Below are 20313 nucleotides of genomic sequence, written 5' to 3'. Positions count from 1 at the left end.
CAGGTGGCAGAGGAGGTACGGAGACGAGTTGCCGAGGTGAGTGGCGATATACGCGGCAATGTTTATGGTGTGAGGGGAGCTTCAGTCGGCTTGGGGGTTGGTGTGGACCCGGGTGTTCGTGAGAGGCCGCTGGTGAAGTGTGCGACAGGTACGGAGTGTATGGACAGAGGAGGTGTGCGAGAATGTCCGACTCTGGGGTGTGTGAGGAAAAAGTGCGCGCCGAGGAGTGAGTGTGCTGTCGAGAGTGAGTTGGTCGTAGCGCGTGTGCGGGGGGGCACATTGATGCGCGGAGTGGGGAGTGTTACAGGGGATGTAACGGAAGCATGCACACCTGTGGTGAGTGTTACGGAGGGTGTAACGGGAGAGTGTGCGCAAAAGGATGCGCGAAAAAGGTGTGTAACGGACGGGTGCATGAGGAAAGAGTGCGCTGTCAAGAGTGAGGGTGAATGCGCGACCGAGAGTGGAGGTAAGAGTAGTGAGAGTGACATAGAGCGTGAGTTGGTTGTGGCAGGTAAGAGAGGATGTCCACCTGGAATGGAAGGATGCACACCTGGAATGGTAGAGCGCGTATGGGAATGCACACTGGAGTTGGTAGTGAGGCACGTGGTTGGGTGTGCAAGTGAGAGCACACCTGTGGTTGTCACAGAGGATGGGCGCGAAGAGGTGTGTTGGTGAGGTGTGCGAACGATGAGTGTGTGCAAAGGTGTGCGGTGGTCAGGTGTGTGACCAAGTCTGTGAGCGGAATGAGTGTACCTGGGTGTGTAAGAGAAGGTGCAATGACGAAGAGCATGGGAACAGCTGGATGTATGAGCAAGGAACGGGCTGCGGGGTGTAAGCATGCGAGTGGAGCATCGACGCTAACCGGGTTAGCGGTTAGAACGACGTTTAGCCGAAGCGGGCCCTCGGTTCGTGCCGGGCAGCTTCGTGTGTCGCGGGGATTGTGACCGCGGCAGTTTCGAAAGAACCGCCGTACGCGATCCACGCCGGGCCGCGCTCTGAACGGCCGCGTCCGTGCTCCGCTAGGCGGAACGGACGGCCCGGTAAGAAGGGTCGTCATGGCTGTTGTAAAAATCAAGATACAACAGCAACCCGTAATGTAGGTTTAATCGTAATTCGTTCTCAACAGCATCTAGAGAGAAACCAATAAACATTGTATTAATATTACATACAGGTGAATACAGGTGCGGACAGGTGGTATGACTATAAAAGCTTTGATACATATAGCAGAATCGTTACCTTTCTATGGAAGCCCAGAGAAGCTCTAGAGTTACATCCCTAGAGTTACATCGCGGTGATGGATCTACATCGCCTGTCCGCGCTGATATATATAGGAACCGAGAAAGGGTCGCGTAGCGGCCATGAGGCGAATAACATCAGTGTCGTAACTTGGATGACGATTTCATCACATTCTCCCCGCGCTTAGATCCTAACTCGGCGGTGAAGAACAGCAGACACATACAGAGGAATACATAGGAATGCAAAGAACGAAATACATTGGAAAGATGTCACTGCCGGTCGAACGTCCAAGGGGCCATCAATCCCGATGGCAGGGTTACTGCATTTCAGCCTGTTAGCCTGGTTAGCAATCAAACCCCAGCTATAGATATATCGAGGAGGAAGTCCCAGTCAAGAAGATATCGGACCGAGCAAGCAGTGGTCATCCCAGGGAGAAGACGTTGAGCCCGTGGGTAGCAGTAGTCTTCCTGTGGGGTAGTCTGAGTAGATAAGTGTACCTCGTTGAACAGTGAGGAACGGCACAGTAGCTAGATGGATAAGGTGTACCTTTGCGATTCGCAACTCATTACATAAGGTGTGCCATGACGAAGAGCGACTGTCCATACGACGCAATGCAACGCATTACAGGCAGATGTGTCGGTGTGGCAGATGTGTAATTCAGTAAACCATAACAGTAAGTAAGATTACACGACAGGAGGCCACTACAGGAAGACCATTACAGTAGGTCTGTACCCGCCCTGGCTCCCAAGGGTACATACGCAGTACAAGCGCATGTTGCGGCACGCGAATCTACCGTTGGCAGCGATCGCACGAGACACGAGCGGCCTCCGAAGGCTGCCTGGACGACCGGCATGGCCGATTACGACGACGCACAAACGGCCGAAACGCGCCTCTCCAGCGAAGCGCGCAGGACCGCCGGGATGCATATGGCAAGCTTGTCCAGCTGCACCGCGCGCGCGGAGGATCGGAGAAGATCGGCAGACCGAGAGAGTCCCGGCTGGACAAACCATGTTTGTCCCAGCGTCGTCCCGGATCGTTATGATTGATTGTCATGATTGTCATGATTGTCATGCTAGATGTCCCGGATGGATTGGCCATCCCGGATGTCCGACCGATCCATCCAGTTAACGCCATCGTTGCATGGCACGGATCCAGCCGGACCGCGGATGGATCGACCATCCACGGACGCAATGGCACAGAGATGGCCCGGATGGATTGGCCATCCCAGATGTCCGACCGATCCATCCAGTTAACGCCAACGTGGCATGGCACGGATCCAGCCGGACCGCAGCCATCGCCCCGGATGGGCATCCATCCACGGATGTCCGACCAATCCATCCATTCAACACATGGAATGGCTCGGATCGACCATCCATGGACTCAAAGTCACGCTCAAAGACACCAAGGCATCCATGGTCGCCATCCTCTGGGCCGCCTCCGGCGCCCGGCAATACCGCAGTGCAGCTCATTGAGGCTGCATTGGGAGGGAGAGGTGTACACTAATTGATTGATTAATTGTATAATTAAAATCAATAAAGACTATCACAAAATATTTTCATAATCAATTGGCTCATCGCATAACTAAACCACAAGGGGCGAGGAGGGAGTCGCCATACCGGACGGCACCCGGGCGAGCAACAAGAACCTCCCGGGCCCCCACAAGAGTCGAGGTGGCCCGATCACAGGGAGGGGCCATGTCGAGAAAAGGTCGCAGGGGCCATGGGTCACGGTGTACCCCAGAAAACTATCCATCGTGCGTAGGGAGTATGTGCACGTATCCTCGTGCATAGTTAAGTGAGACCAGCGCGACCTCAAGGAAGCGCGGCAGATTAGCAACATAGTGAAGTGAGACCAGCGCGACCTCAAGGAAGCGCGGCAGATTAGCAACATGGTCATATCCCTTGGACATACTATCCACAAACCGCAAGAATAACGAGGTAGACGAAACAACAGTTAAGGAGGTGGCTGCAGCGCGCTGCATACCGAAGACAGACGACCTTCACAGTCTGGGTCAGGCTGAGTCACAGTCAGACTGGGGCAGAGGGAAATGGAATCAGACGAGGCGTCTCGCAGTCTCGAAATGTACGAGGCAAGAGCTCTGTCCGATAACAACGAGCCCAGAGTCAAGGGCTAGCAGGTAGTACGGTGTCCCCGTTACATGCGCAGGTGACAAGGGAGTCGGGCGCGACGCTCAATGTCACCATTTCACGAGGTCACCGTGTACTCCCTAAACGGTGCTGGCGCGCGACCCTGAGGGAGCGCCGCGTTACGTTGTTCACGTCGTTACGTAAAGGTCAATTGGTACGTAGTTATCAAGGTACATTGAAAGGTAAACGAATCCCCGATGAGATCGCGGGAAGCACGCCATTACGTTAATGACGCCGTGAAGCGAACGCGTCAATGACGCTGTAAAGCGAACGCGTGATATAGTCGATGACGTCATCAACTAGGTCGGGCGGGTTTGACAGCGAGTTCTAGCTGAGCGGTATCCCCCACACCGAAATCTAACGTCTCGCGAGCAGCAGCATTCGAGCGAGCTCGAGATCGGCATACGGCATACGAACCCGGCCGACGGTGAAAGTAACATCTAGGGCGCACCGCGTACGAGGGAAACCGAAAGTTGAGCTCGGCCTGTTGATCCAGTGCGGGTGAGCCCGCCGAGTCGAGGGGCGAGCACGCCGAGTCGAGATGGCGAGCATGCTTGGCAGCGATAGACTGCACGACTAAGGAGCGAATACATATAACGCCCTGAAGTAGCATCTCATTTGAGGTGCATTGAGCATGAAGGATGAGCCTTTCGGTCCGTCAAGCCTGCTCTACACCAACACCACATTAACTCAATCCAACAGCTTATCAAATTAAATTAATTGGGTGAAACGCGGGGTGTGAAAAAGGAATGAAAGCATTCGGTCCACATGCATTCCATGCACAGCATGTTTACAATGGTCGCAGGTGATTAACGAAAACGCCGTTTGAGAGCGGGAACACCAAACCAAGTAAAACGAAGGACAAAGAAGAACGATCATCTTATAGAATACACATGGTAGCCAGGTATACGAACAACCATCATAAGCAGAACCCGAGTGCCGTGAAAGGCTATGAAGGTCCCGCTCGACGTCCTTAGAAATTCATCCGTGCTGCGACGAGTCCTCGCATGGTGCCAAGCGAGCCTCCATTGAGGCGATTCCGGGCAGCGGAGTTCGCCGGCCTCGGGAAGTAGCCACATGCAGGTGGGATTGCGACGGCTGCGATCAGAATCGCCGGCCTCACAGAGTGGGGCCCGCGAGAGGAACCGCATGCAAAGGGGTTCATCCAGCGAAGATGCGGCGCGCGCAACTGGCGCGTCGTGCATTGTAGTGATTCCATCCAGCGACGGTGCGGCGCGTGACTCGCGCGTAAGAGGGGTTCCGACGAGCAGCGATAGGAATCGCCGGCGTTGGGCCGCAGAGAGGGCCCGCGATGGGTGCCACGTGTGGCTTCGCGTAGGAGGTGATTCCGAGCAACGTTCGGCTTCGCGGCGAGGAGGTGCTCGGAAGCAGGATGGGATCGCGGGCCTCCCAGGGTATTAGCACGCGTTGGGTGCAGTGCACGACGATTCGCGTGGAGGAGGTGGTTCCACCGAGTATCGAGTGGTCGGAGTGAGCCGATCGTGACGGCGTGATTCCGACGAGCAGTGCGCGATTCGCGTGGAGGAGGTGTTTCCACCGAGTATCGAGTGGTCGGAGTGAGCCGGTCGTGACGGCGTGATTCCGACGAGCACGATTCGCGCGGAGGAGAAGGGCCACCGAGTAGCGAGTGGTCGGAGTGAGCCGGTCGTGACGGCGTGAGTCCGACGAGCAGTGCGCGATTCGCGCGGAGGAGATGGGCCACCGACACCGAGTAGCGAGTGGTCGGAGTGAGCCGGTCGTGACGGCGTGATTCCGACGAGCAGTGCGCGATCCGCGCGGAGGAGATGGGCCACCGAGTAGCGAGTCGGAGTGTGCCGGCCGTGTGGAGGCATGGCCGACATGGGAGACGTGATCACTCGCGTGGGAATCTCAACTCGGGCCGAGGCACGCATATCTAGGATGAATCCCTCGGACGGAGCCGTTAGCGCTTCCGAGCTGCGATCGGACGGGTAGGCCGGCGGCTCCAAGCGGGTCCGTCGTTCCGACGGGGTTTCGGCCGCAGGACGTTGCCCAGTAGCATCGTTCTCCAGGCATCTTGCCGGAGTCCGTCACGCCTGCTCTGGCGTTCGGGTCTCAGGAGAGCAGGTCGCGCTTTGACGACGCGGTCCCGCGAAAAGGCTTGCGACGTCCCATCTTTCGAGGCAGGCCGGCAGCGAGAGTAGTCGGAGCTCCGTTGCTGGAGCTAGCTCGACGGACGGGTCCTCCGCTGGGCATTCTTCTCCGAGGCGAGCAGTGCAGGAGCGATGTCAGGAGAGGAATTACGATTAAGTGTTGTAAAAATCAAGATACAACAGCAACCCGTAATGTAGGTTTAATCGTAATTCGTTCTCAACAGCATCTAGAGAGAAACCAATAAACATTGTATTAATATTACATACAGGTGAATACAGGTGCGGACAGGTGGTATGACTATAAAAGCTTTGATACATATAGCAGAATCGTTACCTTTCTATGGAAGCCCAGAGAAGCTCTAGAGTTACATCCCTAGAGTTACATCGCGGTGATGGATCTACATCGCCTGTCCGCGCTGATATATATAGGAACCGAGAAAGGGTCGCGTAGCGGCCATGAGGCGAATAACATCAGTGTCGTAACTTGGATGACGATTTCATCACAATGGCGACCCCTTTTTGTTGAGGCGTTCCGGCAGGGCGAGATCGGGCCATTGGACGGCTCCGTACCGAGATGGTGCGTTGGATCTCGGCCCGAGTAAACCTTGCCTGCACCGAATGCCGGACGGATCCAACCGCCGGCACCAAGCAACCCGCATTCATTGCTCGGCTTTAAGAAGCCGAGCTTTGGAGATGAATTGGCGCACCGAGAGGCTCTAGTGAGTAGACGTGTGATGAGGATAATGTTTTGGACCCGAAATTGAAAAAAGCAAAATTTGATGATTGGCAAGGATTGGCAGAGTGATGATTGGCAGATAATTGGTAGTGATTGGGAAATTTTAAATTGGCTGGAATTTGGTGTGCAAAATTGGTAGTGAGAGATACCCGATGTGGTGGGATGGCAACTCTGCCATCTCTCACAGCGGGGGCAAAGGAGCACTAGTTTTATGGGGTTTGGCAGTGAAAACTAGCCCGGGAGGGTTAGGATATAGTGTGTAGGGACCAAGAGATTGACAATAGGTAACGCTAAGGTTAGGTAGTGACAATGATACCTGTAGTGGGGACGCAGGTAGATTAGTTGGATGATAATGACGAGGGAGCGCAATAGTTTAAAGGGGCGACTGGGAAGCGCAAGTTCCAGAGGGGAGTAGTTAGATGAGATGATGCCGTGTGTGTGAGGATCGAAAGTGTATTGAGCAGGGTATGAGTAACTGATTGTGATTGTGAGTAGTATTGTGATTGCACCGGTGTGCAACTGAACAGGTGGATGGAGCAGTGTATGAGGGAGTGATAGTGATGTGAGTGTGTTGACCTAAATGGTCCAGGAAGGAAGGAGGGTGCAGGTGGCACCAGGTGTGATTGCACAGGTGTGCAACTACAGGAGGTGAATGGAGAACAGGTGTATGGAATAAATGGTCTGGAGTATATGGAGTATTGGAATGGATGGTCGTGGAGTGAGTATGGTGGAAACTGTGGAGTGGAGTGGATGGTGCGAAGGTGTGGATGGGGGAAAGGAGGATGGACCCCTATCACGAATACCCGGGGAGGGTAGTGTAAGTGTTAGGTAGAGGGTACAGGTAAATTGTGGTTGGATATTGGCATCTGTGGTGCGTGGTGGAAGAATGGTATTTGGATGGGTGCATTAGTGACGTGGAAATGGCTGGGCGTGTGGCCTGTTAGTGTGTGTAGTTGGTTGAGCACTCCACCACTGTGAGGATGTCGGCCAGGTGAGGCCGCAGGTGGGCTCTGGGAGCCGGTAGAGTTGTTGTGGATGGGGCCCGAGGATCCGGAGGACGGACCCGGGTAGCCCAGTGCCAGAGGGCACCGAGGGGTGACAGAGCCAGGAGGGGCCTTCCCCAATTAGATAGGTTAGGGTGAGGAGCTAGGTAAGCTCGGAGGCAACTACAGTGGTGGAGGTGGGTAGACCTGCTGGGAGAGCCACACGCCCCAGTCCTGAAATTGTGCAAGGGCACAGGGAGATGAATCGGGGGAATGAGACCCCAAATTGATGAAGCACCACAGTTTGGTCAATGGGAATTTGGTTCTTAAAACCGCATAGAGTAAGATGGCCAATGGTTTGGCAGGGAAAGACCCCGGGTAGTGTAAAGTGTGTTAATGTCATTTAGAGGATAGTTAGGATGGAGATCTCCTCGCACCATCTGCATCCACTCACCTGAGGTGACAAAGCTCCGCACCATGCCGTGGTTTGTTGGTTTTTATTATTTTGATGCAAATGTTTGGAATGTGAGACGCATCATGATGTGGGTGTGACATTGTGCTGATGTTCCATCTCTTCCTCCTTATGAGGATTGATGATGAATTGGGTGATGGCAAATTTTGGTTAAAGGGATTGTGGTGACGAATTTGGTATAGGAGAGATATGGGGAGACGTGACTGTAGTGACGAATTTGTAAATGTGTAGATTGTTGTAAATATGGGGTAAGGGCAAGGGTAGAGTAGATGACAGGGGGGGATGACGTATGGTAGGGACGAGCTTTTCTCCGCTCCGTCTCCATACGCACCTTGCCTTGCATTGCCTTTATTGATGTGTACCCTTGTGACCTTACCCCTCGCTCATCTGTCTTTTCCCCCCCTTGTCTCCCACACAAGGACTCTGCGCCACTGGGCGCCGAGGGGAGCGTGCGGGAGTCCGCCATTGTGTGCCCGAAACTCCCGGAACCAGCTGTCTGCATCGATGCACCACCTTATGGACCACATGTCTGTGGCTGAGCACCACTGATGGACCCCATGGGTTGGGGCATGGCCACTCTGCTGGAACCGGCCATGAAGGCCCGAGATCTTGCTGGCGGACCTTGGTCACAGAGCACCTATGCCCCACAGGTGAACCACACTAGCCGGCCCTGTGGGCCATAAATAAATAAAAATGGACACGTTGGGTGCATTTTATTTTAATCCAAATAGGCCGCCAGCAAAGAAGATGACAACATCAGGAAGATAACAATAGCCAGCAGAGGGAGCCGAAGAGGAAGACCAGCACCAGGGTTTGTTGTTTTTATTTTTATTGAACAGTGATGACTGTGCACCGATTGGTGCTTGAGGGTGTATTGGTGCGTTTTTGGGTGCTTCGTGGTGCATCGATGCAGAGCAGACTGTCTCCCCCCCCCCCCCCCCCCCAAGAAAAGAACAATCGCAGGTCCTGGGTTAGTTTTGTAAATAAAATAGCGTCGTTGTAAATAATGCGCCCCCACCGTAAATGTATAGTTTGAAGACAATTCCGCAATTCGGTTAGTTGTGGGCGTGAATCTGTTAGGCAGGGTGCAATGGAGCAGCGGGACATATTTATTAATGTTTTAAAACTGTCGCACTCAGGGTCAGGTTAAATGTAGAGGGAACTACACCTACGTGCCACACTAAAAGTAAAAGTAATAGGCCCGGGACGTGCCTAAGAGGAGGAGGGTGCAGTGTTGTGGATATGAGAATGGTGTTTTTTTATTGTTGTGTAAATTGTTGTAAAAATATCGCCCTCCTTCCTCCAGTTGTGTATAAAGGTCAAAGTGCGTCCCGTAATTAGGTCATAAACAATCACGTTTAGCCAATCATAGATTTCCTCCTTGTTGGTAGTTTATTTCCTTATTCTATGTAGGTTAAGGCCGTGTCTTCCATTAATTGACAATCCATTGCACCGAATTCAAATAGATAGATCCCCTTTCATTTTCAATTAATAAAGCCTCAATTGCCAACTGGATTCACCGCGACTCCATTAGCCACGAGGTAGGCTTGGAGAAGAAGGGGGAGGAGCTGCCGAATCCTGGGCGTGCCCACCCATCGTCATCAAGGGTGGAGCCAGAGGGCCCGTGCCGACCAATCAGGGCCGAGGCGAGCTCACCGATGGGTGTGTCCTGGAGGCCGGCGGCTTGATCGCCGGCGGGGTTATAAAAAGCGCACGCGGAAGCCTTTGAAGGGAGTGATGAAAAGGAGGCCAAGAGAAGTGCAAAGAAAGAGTTGCACCAAGGATCGCTGAAAGGAGAGTCAGAGATACGGCAGAAGAACAAGTGCGAAGTGCCAAGAAAGAGTTGCGCCCCACCAGTAGTTTGGCTCCACCAGCAGTTTGGCTCCACCAGCAGTTTGGCTCCACCAGCAGTTTGGCTCCACCAGCAGTTTGGCTCCACCAGCAGTTTGGCTCGACCAGCAGTTTGGCTCCACCGGCAGTTTGGCTCCACCAGCAGTTTGGCTCCACCAGCAGTTTGGCTCCACCAGCAGTTTGGCTCCACCCGTAGTTTGGCTCCACCAGCAGTTTTGGCTCCACCAGCAGCTTTGACCGCCAGGGTGCACGTATCGCGGTAGCCCGCACGACCGCAGCTAGGGCGTTGACGGCGGCTGCTGGACGTGCCGATCGAGGAAGGGCGGCGGCTGCTGACTCCCGGGCCGACCGTGCTCCGGTTCGAGCGGAGCGTTCCTCTCCTTCCAGTCCTTCCATTCCTGCCTGCAATTTCCCCATTCGTGTGAGTCCGTCTATGGTTTGTTCTGTCCAGGGTATAAGTTAAGCCTGTGTAGATAAGCTAGCATTTCACTGTGTCCTACTGGTCCGTCCCTCTTTCTGTCTTTATTTTATTATTTTTCCTTCTTCCTTGGTTTCTTTGGTCCTGTAAATAGTAATAAATTATCTTCGTATTTCAAACCTTTTTGTCTTCTTCTTCTTCTTCTTCTTCTTCTTCACATCCGCGTCGCCTTTGTCTTTTCCAAATTGAATATCTGTGGCACGATTTGGCCAAAGTTCAGAATCGGGTCTAGTCATTGTAAAAACGGTTCGGGCCGCGGCGCCATCCGCTCGGCAAATTAACATCTTATCCGCGGTCCGTAACAATATATATACAGGGTCCTGGGAGGTGTGACGATTTTCAGAAAACTCGTACACAGTTATTTTTAGTCGAATTTCAATTTTTATTTTTTTTAAAGACTACATATATAATGCCATTTAATACACTGTAACAAAGACATTTTTAAAATGTAATTCATGTTTTAATTGGGTATAACAATGCAAGTGGGGGGTCTAGCGCATTTGTGATGGCTGTTGGTTACTCGTTGCTAGGCGCCATTTCAGTAGCCATGGAGCTGTGGACGATTGAACATCGCGTCTTTGTTGTTGAGACGTTTATTCAAACGGGTAGTTCGGTGGTGCTTACACAGCGCAGATTTCGTACTCACTTCAATGTTGGTCGACGTGGCGCCGTTCCGTCTCGAAACACAATATTGAAGTGGGTAAAAAACTTCAGGACAACTGGATCTGTGAGGTCGGGAGCAGCTCGGGGAGGTGATCGAACCGTTAGGACCCCGGAAAACATCGAAAGGGTTCGACAAGCTGTGGAGGCCAGCCCTCGTCGGTCAGCGGTACGGCACGCTCGCGCTCTACGGATGTCAGACAGATCAGTTCGTCGAATTTTGCACTTGGACCTTCATTATCACGCGTACAAAATCATGGTGGTTCAAGAACTGCAGCAGAATGATTTCGTACGGCGGTTTACGTTCGCAGAAAGAATGTTGGAACTGCTGAGGGATGCTGCTGTGCTGAGAAATGCTGGAACTTTTCCGTGCGTCTGCAAGAATGATTGGACAAGAACGGCCGCCATTTAGATGATGTCATTTTTCAAACATGAATTACATTTTTTAAATGTCTTTGTTACAGTGTATTACATGGCATTATATATGTAGTCTTTAAAAAAAATCAAAATTGAAATTCGACTAAAAATAACTGTGTACGAGTTTTCTGAAAATCGTCACACCTCCCCTGACGGACCCTATATATATATATATATATATATATATATATATATATATATATATATATATATATCAGTCGCATAGTGATATGCGACTGATATATATATATGTATATATATATGATATATATCAATCGCATATGTATATATATATGTATATATATATATATATATATATATATATATATATATATATATATATATATATATATATATATATATATATATATATATATATATATATATATGTATATATTGTTACGGACCGCGGATAAGATGTTAATTTGCCGAGCGGATGGCGCCGCGGCCCGAACTGTTTTTACAATGACTAGACCCGATTCTGAAATGTTGGCCAAATCGTGCCACAGATATTCAATGAGGGAAAAGACAAAGGCGACACGGATGTGAAGAAGAAGAAGAAGACAAAAAAAGGTTTTAAATACGATTATTATTTTTTACTATTTACAGGACCAAAGAAACCAAGGAAGAAGGAAGGATAACAAAATAAAGACAGAAAGAGGAACGGACCAGAAAGACACAGTGAAAATTCTAGCTTACCTATTACAGTCTTAATTAAGGCGAGATCTTGGAGACGGCGGCAGGGATTTTCGAAGCTCCACACGGTCTCCACGTTTTTCGAAGTTAAGTCTGTTCACAATTGTATTTTGTCGAAACTGTATTTATCTTTCGGTGTGTGAAGTTATTGTGTGCAACTTTGGTTGTTTCTCGGTGTTTATCTTTCATAAATTGATCGTCTGTTTGCTGTGTCGCGAGCAAGGCCTTGTACAGTGTGCACTGTACAACCTTGAGGCTTTGTTTTTCTCTCAGTGGTCCGTCGTTTGTGATCCAATAACTTTCGTTCTCTGTATTCCCAGTCTTTTCACCCATAGCCTACTTCCTTGTGTAAATCTCAACTCAAAAAAACAAACAAAAAAAAAAAAAAACATTTCTTTCTCTGTTCTCATTCGTTTATTCATTCTTATTCATTCGTTCGTTCTTCGACCACGTGTTTCTCCCCCATTTCCCCAGATAGTTTTCACTCATTAACCTTCAATGTTTACACTTTCCCCTCAAGTTATGTATTCCGTCATATTTTATAACACCTTTTTCTTCTTCTTCTTTAAAAGGCTGCTTTCGACTTGCTCACCAAATCAATTCATCCCAAAAAAAAAATCCATCTCCTATAGTGCCTTTTTTCTACATTCCCTAAACTCTCCTGCACTCCATCCTCCATCCAGCGTCCTTCAACGTATTTTTAACTCGAAGGTCACAAGAAACTCATTTTGCAATAAATGTTCGTTTCCCATAAATCGTACACTTTCAAAAATCCAATCTCACCCCTCCCCTCCAAATCTTCCCCATAACCCCTCCCCTCCAAATCTTCCCCATCACCCCTCCCCTCCAAATCTTCCCCATCACCCATCCCTTTCAAATCTCCCCCCTTGCCCCCTCCCTCCTAAACTACCCCCTCACCCCTCCCCGCCAAGACGCCCCCTCGCCCCTCCCCTCCTAGACTCCTGCCTCACCCCTCCCCTCCAAATCTCCCCCATATCCCATCCCTTTCAAATCCCTCCCCTTGTCCCTTCCCTCCCAAACTCCCCCCTCACCCCTCCCCTTCAAATCTCCCCACCCTCATTGCTTCTCAATTTCCCCCCTCTCACTCCCCCTCCTCAAAGCGTCCTCCCCGCTTCTTCCCCCTTCAAACTCTCACCTCCATCTCCCCCAACCTTCTGCCTCGCTCTTCCCCCTCCTCAAATAACACCTCATTGTGGCTCACCCAATCACCATCAAACCTTTTGTCCGCCCCATCCTTCCCTTTCTCCGAGCTATTCTGAAATCTCTGACACACCTTCAACAGCTCTCCCTACCTCTTCCACCTCTTCCACATCTTACCCTACCCCTCCTCCCCCCTGTTCTGTATCTGATGCTCCCCCTTCCTCTTCATTAACGGTATGGACCTCAAACATCCGGGGCCTTCGTTCAAACTTAACTGATCTCTCCATACAGGTTGCTTCTGTCAAACCAGACGTGATCTGCTTAACAGAAACTTTCCTCCTTTATGATGTCTCTGATTCCATAGTATCTCTCCCGGGCTACTCCCTCCTCCGGTATGATAGACCTGAGCCTCGTCCTGGAGGCGGGGTTGCTATCTTTATCAAAAACTCTCTTCCTCACTCGCCCTGCACTGCACTCTCTCCACCTCACCCCCAGGAATACCTCTGGCTACGGCTTCCCCTTCGCTCCCACCTCTTGTTCATATGTGTGTTGTACCGTCCACCAAACAGTGATGACTCCATCTACATCTCGCTGTCTGATGATATGGACCAACTTCTATCTACTCATCCCAACTCTCTCTTCCTCATATGTGGTGATTTCAACTGTCATCATGCCAGTTGGCTGGGTGTGGGTACCTCTCTCACCAGCCATGGTTCCTCAGCAAAGGACTTCTGCGACTCACTGGGACTGACACAATCTGTCAATTTCCCGACCCGGATCTCAGTCAACGGAACATCTTCTCTTCTGGACTTGGTTATGACTAACTTCCCTGAAAATGTCTGCTGCTCTTCTTCTGCTCCGATCGGATCATCTGATCATGTCCTTGTTAAAGTGGACATCTCTCTGACCATCCTCAGGGAGCCTGCTCAGCGTCGACGAGTCTGGCATTTCACTCAGGCCAACTGGCACGGTCTTCAAGCAGCCATCAATCATCTGGACTGGTCTCCCATCTCTACCACCTCTGACATCAACTCATCCTGGGAATTCTTCCAAAGTAAATTGCTCTCTCTCATGCACAGATTTATCCCATCTCGTCTTCAGTTGTCATACCCTTCCTCCCGTCCATGGTACACGGAATCTTGTGGTGAGGCTGTTGCCCAGAAACAACTTGCCTTCGTCTCCTGGAAAGCAAATCCAACGGAAGGAAATCTCATTTCCTTTCACAAAGCCCGAAACAAGTGTGTGTCCACCCTCAGGAGAGCCAGGAAACAATATCTCTCCGTTCTCAAGACCGAACTCTCTTATCTGTCTCCCTCTTCCAAATCCTGGTGGCGTCTGGTCAAATCCGTTTCTGGTGTTTGTTCCCCCTCCATCCCCTCCCTTACCTCAAACGGCTACACAGCTGACTCCGCACGTGAAAAAGCTGAATGCCTCAACTCTGTGTTTGCCTCTAAATCTTGTGTCCCAAACCCATCCCTCTCTGTACCCACCATACCCAGTCGTACCCTGCTGCTCCTGGACTCCGTGTCCTTTCCTCCTGACAAGGTGGAAAAGTTTCTGTCAACCCTCGACTCTGATTCTGCAACTGGACCCGACGGCATCAGCCCACGGGTCCTAAAATCCTGCTCTGCGGCTCTATCTCACCCTCTCTCTGTTCTCTTCACCCTCTCTTTTGCTCAAGGTCAACTGCCATCTGCTTGGAAATCAGCCAACATCACCGCTTTGCACAAAAAAGGTGCAAAAACAGATCCTAGCAACTACAGACCAATCAGCCTTCTCCCAATTATCAGCAAAGTCATGGAATCCATCATTGCTTCTGATATGAAATCTTTCCTCTTCTCCAATGGCTTGATCTCTGATCATCAATTTGGTTTCAGACCAGGTCACTCTACTCTGGACATGCTGCTTCTGCTGTCTCAACAATGGATGGAGGTCCTCAATGCCAAACAGGAAATTAGAGCTGTCTCCCTCGACATATCACGTGCCTTCGACACGGTCTGGCACCCCGCTCTGCTCACCAAACTCTCCTCCTTTGGTATCCATGGAAATCTCCACGCATGGCTGGCGGACTTCCTCTCTAGTCGTCGTCAACGTGTGGCCCTGAATGGGTTTCTCTCATCTCCTCTTCCTGTTCAGGCTGGAGTTCCCCAAGGCAGTGTTCTGGGCCCCGTGCTTTTTCTGGTCTTCATCAATGATCTCTCTGACTCTCTCGAAAATCCTCTCTATCTCTTTGCTGATGACTCCACTCTCTGCCGCTCCATTCCTCTTCCCTCAGATCGGCAGTCTGCTGCCTCCTCACTCTCTGAAGACCTGGACAAAATCACAGACTGGTCAAACAAGTGGAACATGTCTTTCAATCCTGACAAATCTCACACTCTTACTATGTCTCTCCGAAAAGATCGACTGGACAACCCTCCCATCTACTTTCTCAACAATCCTCTCCAAGAAGTTCTGTCGCTCAAGATTTTGGGTCTCACTATCTGCCATGATCTTTCTTGGGAAAACCACATTTCCAAGCTGGCCTCCAAAGCCAGTCGCCGACTGGGCATCCTCCGTCGTGCGAAGTCCTTCCTCGGCACACCTGAGCTCCTCACCACATACAAGGCTTTCATCCGCAGCTCAATGGAATACTGTTCTCCCCTATGGGCCGGTGCTCCTGCCTCACACCTAGCTCGGCTTCACGCTGTTGAAACCAAAGCTTTCAGAATTATTGGAATCTCCCGCGATGAAGCTATCTCTGAGGGCCTTTCACTCACTCACCGCAGGCAGGTAGGTGGTCTTTCTGTCTTCTACCGACTCCTCTCCGGCCTTGCACCCCCAGCTCTCTCTGTGCTCTGTCCCCCAAATATTCCTACAGGTCGCACAAGATCTGCCAGCAACCCTCTGATGGTTAAACTGCCGAAATCTCGGCTCTCCGCTCACCTTCACTCTTTCATTCCTCTTTTCTCCCGCCTCTGGAACAAACTACCTCACTCCCTTCAATCCCACTCCTCCCTCCAGGTCTTTAAAACAGCTGTTCACCACCATCTCTTATCTTCCCCCATCCAAAACCTTGATCTTTTCTACCCCCGCTAATTCACCCCAGATCCACCTTGTTTGAAATTCCAACTTCTTTCGTGGAAGTCCTGGCAGTGTCCATATGTTTTATACCTCTCCCACTGCCCCCTTCCCACGCCCCCCCCCCCCCAAAGCCCTCGCCCTCTCTCAGATCTCTCGATGTCTCCATGTCTCTCGGTCCCTGCTCTCAAATGTTGTGTTTGTGTCCTTCCCCCTCTCTCCCCATCTTGTCTACCGCTCCCTATGTTATATGTTTTATGTGTCGGTTTGTCTTTCTGTGTGATTAATGTTCGCTCTTTCACGAGCCTCGATATTGTATACAAAAAAAAAAAAAAAAAAAAAAAAAAAAAAATAAATACCCTGGACAGAACAAACAAAGACGGACTCACACGAATGGGGAATTTGCAGGCAGGAATGGAAGGACTGGAATGGTTTGGGACGGCAGAGAAGGGGAGGAAGGCACGGAGCTGGCTGGAGCTTGACGGCCACCGATGCCACCGCAATCTGGTTCCCGCGGGGTAACGGGTCGAAGCTCCTGGTGGAGTCAAAACGGCTGGTGGAGCCGAACTGCTGGTGGAGCCAAACTGCTGGTGGAGCCGAACTGCTGGTGGAGCCAAACTGCTGGTGGAGCCAACTCTTTCTTGACACTTGTCTCTTTTTACGCAACCCTCCTTCGACTCTTTCTCATCACTCTCGCGCACTTCTCTCAGAGGCTTCCTTCTCATCACTCCTCTCAAAGGCTTCCGCGTGCGCTTTTTATTACGCCGCGGGCGATCAAGCCGCCGGCCGCTAGAACACGCCCATCGGTGAGCTCGCCTCGGCCCTGATTGGTCGGCTCGGGCCCTCTGGCTCCACCCTTGATGACGATGGGCGGCACGCCCAGGATTCGGCAGCTCCTCCCCCTTCTTCTCCGAGCCTACCTCGTGGCTAATGGAGTCGCGGTGAAGACAACAACCCACAGCTGCAGCAAATGCGGTTGGCAGGAAAGGCTTTGGGAATGGGAATGAAAGGGGATCTATTTATTTGAATTCGGTGCAATGGAGTGTCAATTAATGGAAGACAAATCCTTAGCCTAATACACAGAATAAGGAAATAACTACCAACAAGGAAGAAATCTATGATTGGCTAACGTGATTGTTTATGAAATAACTACGGAACGACCTTTGACCTTTCTTCACAGACTGGAGGCAGGAGGGTCCACAATAAGACAATAAAAAAAAAACACAATCCTCATATCCACAACACTATATATATATATATATATATATATATATATATATATATATATATATATATATATATATAGTGTTGTGGATATGAGGATTGTGTTTTTTTTTAATATATATATATGTATATATATATATATATGTATATATGTATATATATATATATATATATATATATATATATATATATATATATATATATATATATATATATATATATATATATATATAATGTATATATATATATATGTATATATATATGTATACTGTATATATATATATATTTATATATATATGTATATATACACAAAGAATTAAGTTAAGCACCCCCCCCCCGTTTTTTTACAACCTCGCACATTACAAGTTTGTTGTCGTCAAAACAGTGTAATATACCCATGATATTGCTATATTTTCTGGAGAAGTGATATTATGGTCACATAAAAACATAACAATCATGCCGTTTTCAATATTTTATTCTGAATAATTTAAGGTGAAATTTTTTGGGAATTTTAGGCATATTTTCACCTCAATTTAAGTATGGAGCTATAGGTCCATCACGGACAGTGTGGATGACGTTTATGTTTTCTAACGTACAGTCATTGTTCTGAGAAGACCTCTAGCGATCTTTGCGTCAATAACGTGTGTAGGACCCACGTGATCGGATCACTGACTCAACCAATCACTTTTTTTCACTTTGATCACTCAATTTCATCAATGGATAATTGCTAATGTCATACCAATCATTATTTGATCTCACATACCTTAGAATATATGCCAATGTATACATATACACAAAGAATATATATTAGGGGGTGCTTACCTTAATTCGTTGTGTAGGGGTGCTTAACTTAATTATTTGTGTATATATATATGTATATATATATATGTATATATATGTATATATATATATGTATATATATGTATATATATATATGTATATATATATATATATATATATATATATATATATATATATATGTATATATATATGTATATATATATATTGTTGCGGATATGGGATTTGGGCTCCATCCATATCCGCTTGTAAATATTCCCCTATTTCCCCAATACTCCCCAACTATCCCCAATCCCCCATTCCCTAGTCCCATTGTCTGTAAACAACACTCTGTAGAACCGACCTTCCCCTTTTTCCCCCATTAAATGTCGTGCCCAGGTTCACCGCATCTCACGTAGACAACTATAGGACCTCTTGCCAGTTATTCTTAGTCTATGTCAGTTAAGGACTCGTTTCCATTAATTCTGACTCTTCGTTGCACCAGAATGTGATTGTATGGCACCAGTAGTGAGTTTAGGACCTCCCCATACCTCCTCCCATCTTCCTCATGAAACTACAACAACAACAACAACTACAACCACAGCGGGGGCGGCACGGCGGCGGTGCGGGGAGTGGGCGTCCTCACTCCGGCTTGGTTAGCCGCCATTGCCCATGTGCTCGACGGGGTTACCAAATAGGGGCTCCCTGTCAGCTCCTCGTCAAGGGCGGAGCCCGGTAACCCCCGCACCCAATGGAAGCGGCGGACCGGCCCCAGGGGGGCGGAGCTAATGAGCCGAGGGCGTGTCACTCCCCGCTGGATATACGCAGCCACTTACCGGACGTGACGTGAGATGCGCCCCCAGCTTGAAGAGAACCAGACGCCACCTCCAGCGCGACGATACCTCCCTGCATCTTTTGGACCGCGCTTTATCCTGTCCCTGAGCCAAGGTGCACCTTGTGCTATCCATCGACTACCTGCCCTTCCTTGCCATCAATCCCTGTGTGAGTCAGTCTTGTCCCGTTTATCTGTGGTCTGTCGGGAATAAGATAAGTGTGTCTAAGTGCCTACCTTCCTATGCTGTACCTCTTGTCCTTGTAATCTAAACGTTCCGCATACAAATATTATAACCTCCTCCGGAGGTCTTGAGAACTGTACCCCTGGTGTCGTGTCATCTAACCCAGCCGTTGTGTCCTTTCCTTAATTGATTTAGCATAGCGCGATTTGGCCAACGTTCGAGTGGAATCGGGTAAACTGTGCAGACGCGGTCATACCAAACCGCTCGGTAAACTAACATCCAAAACCGCGTCTGTAACATTTGGTGTCGAGGAGTTGGATTCGGACCTGAGACTAAATTCATTTAGCCCAAATTTTGGAACACCAATTGTACTATTAGAGTAACATTTGGTGTCGGGAAGTAGGATTCGATCCGGAGCGCGTTTCACGCGCTCGAAATTATAACAACGAAATTTAATTGTGTTTTACAAAAAAAAATAAAAACCCGAATTTTGAAAGTCGCGCTATGGCAGACCAAGACGGCTGGGTTCCGGTAGAAGAGAGTGAGGCAGGGTCGATCCAGGACCAAATTGAGGGACAAGAGGAGAGCGAAGCAGTGAGGGTAGCAGATTCGCAAAATAGCGTCGTCGCGCACGAGGTTACGGGCGCGCGAAATGGCGCCTCGCACATGGCCACGGCGCCCACGCCCGCGACCGTAGTAGCGCCGCTGGTAGATTTGGACCTTTTTTTCATACAAATGAAGGCCCTTATGGCCCAGAATAGCGAGAAAATGAGGGAGGAAATGAGGGCTCAGAGTGAGCAATTAGGGGTAATGGGAAACCAAATGGGGGTAATGGGAAGCCAAATGGGGGTAATGGGGAACCAGATGGAGGCTCAGAGTGAGCAAATGGGGGTAATGAGGGACGAAGCGAGGGGTACCGGTGAGGGATTAGACAGTAGATTAGGGGAAATACAGGAGGGGTTAATGGGGGTAGACAACAGAATGGCCGTTCAGGAGAATCAAATGGAAGGGATGCAAAAGGGGTTAGAGGGGTTAGAAAACAGGATGGAAGGCAAATTGAGGGACATGAGGGACCAAGCGGAAAGGGAAGTTAAACAAATGGGGCAGCAGATAGAGGGGGTTAGAATGGGGGTAGAAACTAAACTGGATGCTCACAGGGAGGAAATGGAGCAGATGAGGGTGGCATCTGGGCAGGAGATGCAAGTGATGGGAGAGGAGATCAGAAGAGGAGTGAGTGAGGAGGTCGGAGGAGTGCGCGAGGAGGTGAGGC

Source organism: Myxine glutinosa, chromosome 10 (assembly GCF_964187855.1).
Source record: "Myxine glutinosa chromosome 10, kmMyxGlut1.1, whole genome shotgun sequence".
Classification (NCBI taxonomy): Eukaryota; Metazoa; Chordata; class Myxini; order Myxiniformes; family Myxinidae; genus Myxine; species Myxine glutinosa.
Note: the sequence above shows the minus strand (reverse complement) of the source record.